Genomic DNA, 6000 nt, shown 5'->3' with positions numbered 1-6000 from the left:
GGCGCTTCCGCCGCAGGAACTCACCGAGCTCACCTCAGTCGGTGAGACCGCGACGAGCTCCCGACCTCCGGAGGTTATAGCTACACAACCCCTACCCCCGCTAGGCAGCCCCCAGAAGGCAGTCGGACCGCACAGCCCTCAAGAGGCGGCAGATCCCGCTCGGAGAAGATGCCTGCCCCTCACCGAGGCACGAGCCCCGCCCCACTCCGCCCCTCCGTGGGCAGCAGGTGCAAGCCCACTGCCTCTGTTCCCGCCCCCCCCGCCGGGATTGGTCATTGCTTTTCCACACTGTCCATGTATTGGCCGCCGGTGGCGGTTGTAAGGGACCAGGATTGGCTGTAGTGCCGGACGCGGGTAGGCAGGCAGGCGGCGGCTGCGGGGCGGCGGGTGAGCTCTGCTCGCGAGGGGTGGGTGAGGGGCCCGGCCCGGGCTGGTCCGGTCCGGTGGCTGGGGTCAAGTCCGGCCCGGCCCTGGCTGAAACCCGGGACTCTGCGTGCGGCCGCTGGCTGGGGAGGGAGGGCGGTAGTGGAGCCAGTCAGGGCCGCGGCGCGGCCGTCTTCAGCCTCCGGGGCGGTCGCTTGCGCTGCGGAGCGGCGGCTTCCCGTCAGGAACAGGCTCATGGGGCGCGGCCTGGCCCGGCGCAGAGGCGGCCCCGGCAGTCTTGTGCCTGAGGACATGGGCCTCAGCCAGTGGGTCGAAGGAGAGGCCGAGAGAGCTCCGCGGCCCTCTCTAGCCCGCGCAGCGGGTCGCGGCGGCCCGACGTGTGCTTGTGCGTGAGGGGCCGCCGGTGCGCGCGGGAGTCCGGCAGGGCACGCGGCTGAGGAGCAGGCACGGACAGGCCTTCGGTTAAAGGCTTTTTCGCTTTTTGTGTTTTTGTTAATGAGCACACGCCACAACCACGTGCCGGTGACCCTGTGTCCCGGGTCGGAGGGAAGAGCCTGCTGCCCGGTGCCGAGGCCGGAGAGCCGTTGGCCGTGGCAGGTGTGGCCTTGTCCGGCACGGCAGCCTCTGTGAGCAGCCCAGCTGGGCGGGCTGGGTGTTTGCTGTGCTACCTCAGACAAAATAAAGCTCAGTGTGAGCAGGCTCTCCTCTAAAGTTGCTTTGGAGTCAGTTATGAAGCACTGACAGTACCTGTTTGTTGGAGGAGAGGTGGTCTGAGCTGGCTGTGAGCAGAAACACCCTAAAATTCAGGGACAGAAGGAATGTGTCTTGGGCCCAGAATCCAGAGGAGATTTGTTAAGGTTCGTCAGCCAAAAGCATGCATTTTCTTATGAGCAAAAATGCATTGGCCTGTAGTAACACTGTGCAAGATGGGTTTTGCACCTGGATGACAGCCTCCCTGTGGGTGTTTCATGTGTGTGCTTTGATGCTGTCCCTTTAGCAGGTTCTATTGAACTGCTTGTCTTCAGCTGTGATGACTGGTGGAACTGGGATCTCTCAGAATACTGTGCACTGCAGATGCTTGATTGGATACTGCTGGTGAATTAACACTTTTATGAAGAATATGTATCTGTTTTACAGCATTTTAATCTGCATGGTGCACAAAGATGTAAAAATGTATAAAATGTTGGTATTATAACTGTGATGCTGAGTACTTTATAGGATGTGTTTGGAAGCCTAGAGACTGCATTTAGTTCCTTTTTCTATACCCTGACATGTTCAGACACTTTGTTTTTGCAGTGTGGTTCTTGATTTGCAGTTGTTTGTATACACAGTTAAGTGATTTAGAGGAATGATTTTTGTTTAAAATTCTGTTACACTGTATCTAGAAAAAAATAAATTATGTCCTGTAGCAATAAAGAGTGCTGTCAGACTGTTATTCTGTTAATGCACAACTCATGAAGAATACGTGCTTTATAGATGTAAATTTAATTTAGGAGAAGTATGCATATTTAAGTTTGTGTAAGCAAATATATGTGGTAAAATGTTTATTTGTAGCTGAGTCAGACTTGCACAGAATCAATTTCCTGCTCTTAACAGCCATTAAAGAAAAGAGAATATCTGGAAAAAGTTGTGCAGAATAATAATTATTTTGAAGTTGCACTAAAATGCAGGATCAGGGAACTTTGCAAAATATACCTATGGTTTTATTTCTTTTGCCAACTCAGTGAATTGCAATGCAGTGTAGGTATTGTGCAAAAGTCCTTGACAGATAAAAGCCTCACCAAAATAGGACATATTTATGAATTTGTGCCTTGTTAACCTAGCTACTCCCATAAAAATATTTACTTCTGGAAAAGCAGTTTAGCATAGCGAATGAAACATATGATGTATTGGATGAATTCAGCAAATACTGTTATGGGTACTTGTAGCGAAAGTTTAAACTGGCATTGCTACCATTTTTATATAGTAATCTCCCTTGTGGTCCATAGTACTTGTTGGTTGTTTCGATTCTTGGTCTCTTAGGAAGGCTTCAATAAAACAAAAATTATTACTGTGTTTCACAGCAGTAGAGGCCAGAATCCCATTGCACTGAGGACAACACATTTGTAAGGCAGGCAGTCCCTGGCTTGCAGTTTGCAGTTTAAGTAGTGTTTGTTTGGCATCTGAGGCAATTGGAGTTGAGGATGCAAATGAACTTGCAAACATAAAATTTACAGTTCAGTGAAGGTTTATCCTAGTATCTCTGAGTAATGTTTTGAACAAACAAATTATGGGGAGCAAACTTGTTCTAGTTCATTTATTCGCTGGTATGTTAATGATCCCCCTGCATTTTTATGGATAGGGCTGTAAGTCTGATAAAGTCCACTGCAGAGGTGTAATGACACCTCAGTAATCTTCTGCCTGTATGTTTAGTTGTGTATTAGGGCAGATCCCAAAGGTTTGCTTTGCATTTGTTTCACTTGGCAAATGTATTTAAAAACTTCAGATAATACCTTGAAACAATATCAAAGTTATGGAAACAACCTTGAATGTGGGATGAATATAGGTGAACCCAAAATTCTGGAAAAGGGGCATGCTAGCTAACCTCGGCATTCTGTTCAGAGCATCAATAGAGACGTGGTAAGTTTGAATGTCTTTAGAAGATGCACTAACCTTAGCTTAGGATGGTACTTTGCATCAGTGTTTGGAACTTCAGCTTTCTGTATTTGATAGCCTGAAGTTGAATGAAACACACTTCATGCTGTTTATTACAGGAATATCCTGAAATGCTTGGAGTAATGCTGTATACATTTAATATAGGGGCACCTATTTGAGTTGTCAAAGTGTAAATTATACTAGGTGGTGCAAAAACCTTGGTTCTCTTGTAGGGCACACCTGTCTGGCTATATTGTTGATATTGTGGAGCAGGGCTATAGATTATTTATATGGGAAATGAAGATAATTATTAATGACCTTTTATTAATGAGTGCAATACTGTGCAAAGGTGACAGAATTGCTGGCCATGTAAATTGCTAATGGGTCTTGTGTCATGGTGGAAAAACATCTTTAGAAATTCTGCTGACAATGGTGTTAATAATTCTGAGTAGTTTTAAAACAGCTTTTCAAATTTAATTAAGATCAAGTGTGATGCTTTGACACTAGGCCCTTACACAGCTTTTCGGGTTAACTAAACATGTGACTGTGGAAACAGAATTCCAGCTGGTTCACGTGTGTGCCTGTTAGTATGTGCTTACACGTATTAAAACATGACTTGAAGTGTGCAGTTGTTCAGATGCTAAAATGCCTTGTGATTTTTATGTATTGCTATAAAATAGGTAATATCTCTCTGCTGGGTGCTAAGCAGTGAAAAGAAAATAAAAGGTTATAACTTATTTGAGTATGAAATTATGCAACTTGTTGATACTATAGAAAACCAGAATACAGATACAAGATTCTGATCCTGAAAGTGGATTGTGGATGATTACTCAGAAGATTATCCTGGTTATCCTGAAATGTCCTACCCTGTTACCTTACTGTCAGAGGTGAAATGTTTGCAACAATCAGGAAAGAAGTTTCCATAACCTGAATTATTTTAAAACAGTAGCAAAACCTGTGTTCTGCTTTAGTGTCTCTGTAGTTGACTTTTTATCTTAAACAGGTGTGTCTTCATCATGTGTGACAGCTTAAAAATTATGGTGTAGGATTTTGAGCAGTTCTTAGGGTCAGGAATCTGCATTAATAAAAAAGGTAATGGTTCTGTAATATATTTCCAAGATTTAAAAGCAACCACTTTTCACTACAAAGGAGGTGGAAAAAAACTACAAACTACAAAGTGTTTGTATCACACCCAGCAAAATCTATGCAATTCCATAGAGCATATCAATTGTATAACCTCTTAGAATTTTTTTGAAAAGTATGTAAAAGTGATAGAGAAGTGGTGATTTATCTTCTAAGTTATGTAAATGCAAGCAAACAGTGATTGGGAGTCACCTTCTAGGTCGTATTTAAGTCTACACAACACATGTTTTGAAAAAAAGCATACAGATTTTTCTCTTCACCCTACATAGTTATGTATGATTGTTGTTCTAGCCCTGGGAACAGAATAAATATCTGAAATTCTGCAGGGCTAGTTTAGAGAAAAAATGAATGTCTGGTAGGGACCTCAAACAGTTATCCTGTCATGTTTTTCCTCTTTCCCTGTCCTTCCTTACAGTGATTCTTCATTAGATGTTTGTTTGAATCAGCATTGCTGATTGGTATTCTTCAGCCTCCCCAGGCAATCTGTTTAACTGATACGATATTCCTAGTGGTAGAAATGTTACCCATATGTCATTTCCATATGTTGTTCCCAAGTGTCAGGGCAATCTTCCTTGCTACCATCTGAGATGGACCTTTTTTGAATTATGGTACTTAAAATGTTTGTAGAGAGCTAGATCTGATTTTAAACAGCGTTGGTCAGGATAGAAGGGTGACTTTTCCTCTCTTATATCCTTTAACACAGCTCCATATGTTGTTGTATGCTAAAACAGAGGGAAAGATGGACTTGTAACTTTTTGTCCTCTATAATCCTCACTGCCCTTTTGCTTAGCTGCGCATTGCCAATTATTCCCCCTTTGGTTTTCTTCCTTGGATTTTTATTTCTACCTGACAATAATGTCCTGCGCTTTTCGAAAATGATTTCACTTTCTTCACAGGTATATTAGAATGACTTCACATTGTTTCTAGAACTTAAAATTCTTGAAGGCTCAACTGACTTCAGGTGAGCTCTCCTGTCTGTTGGTTGGATCAGAGGCTTTTGTTACCCTTGTATCCAAGATAGAGAATTGTGCTTGTGAAAGTTTAAAGCGAGTGAAAGCGTAAAAGTTTAAAGCAATGAATTTTTGCTGTTCTTCAGGAAAAAAACCCAAACAACTACTTCTAAAAAATTACTTGCATTACTTTTTGTAGTCGGTGAGGATTCATTACGTGGCTTTGGTTAACTTTAATACAGGCAGTTAGTAAGATGAAAGACAAAAATACATCTTTGGGTATGATAGTTTGCTGAATCGGATATCTCCATCATGTAGGAGTTTCACATACCTGACTTTCCATCTTGGAATTCTCTTGTCATTGCTAATTTGCTGTGTTTGCCAGGGAGGAAGTGCCTATTCTAACTTGTTAAAGTAAGTTGAGGTCATCTGCACTGGTAAAAGTGAACCTTGTCTGCTTAAATTATAGAAAATATTTGGTGTTTTGTTTAGTACTGGCTTCTGTTTGCTGTCTTTCAGCTCTAGAGAGATGCTTCATCCTCCAGAAAGTTTATAATTGGAATTCAAATAGAAATGCAAAATGTGAAAGTCATAGGCAAAGGAAAAAGAGAGGACAGATATGAGGGGTTTTGGTGCTTTTTTTTTTTTTTTTTTTTTTTAGTGAGAGGGAGAGGAGATGATGGACTACCAGTACACCTTTTATTAAGAATAAGGACTGAATTTCTGGATATCTTCTGAAAACCAGTAAGTAAAAATTACTAGTTTCATACCCTTAGTTTAGTACACATATTCAGAGTATGAAAACTTTTGATGTTGGGGAAGGAGAGGTAAGAATGTTCAGCTGATGATCACCAGCCTGTAATAGTGTTCTAACAGAACACATTGCTGC

At 42.6% G+C, this 6000-nt stretch overlaps 1 protein-coding gene across 6 annotated transcripts in view; it reads left to right on the top strand.

Annotated features, from left to right (window-relative positions):
- The first annotated feature begins 270 nt into the window (after nucleotides 1–270).
- The window catches only part of PJA2 (praja ring finger ubiquitin ligase 2), a 30047-nt gene continuing 24317 nt past the window's right edge, over nucleotides 271–6000 (top strand). Inside the window, exons 1-2 of one of the 6 annotated variants that reach the window (XM_071802022.1) lie at nucleotides 5104–5122; nucleotides 5773–5855. The gene's annotated coding sequence lies outside the window, so the exon portion shown is untranslated. Of the gene's footprint in view, nucleotides 388–488; nucleotides 1242–5103; nucleotides 5123–5772; nucleotides 5856–6000 lie in introns of those variants that run through there. The other 5 variants (XM_071802024.1, XM_065861739.2, XM_065861740.2 and 2 more) reach the window with 5 other exon arrangements.

The sequence above is a fragment of the Patagioenas fasciata genome, chromosome Z (genome assembly GCF_037038585.1).
Source record: "Patagioenas fasciata isolate bPatFas1 chromosome Z, bPatFas1.hap1, whole genome shotgun sequence".
Taxonomy (NCBI): Eukaryota; Metazoa; Chordata; class Aves; order Columbiformes; family Columbidae; genus Patagioenas; species Patagioenas fasciata.
The sequence above is the reverse complement of the archived record's forward strand: the minus strand, read 5'-3'. Positions and strand labels throughout refer to the sequence as shown.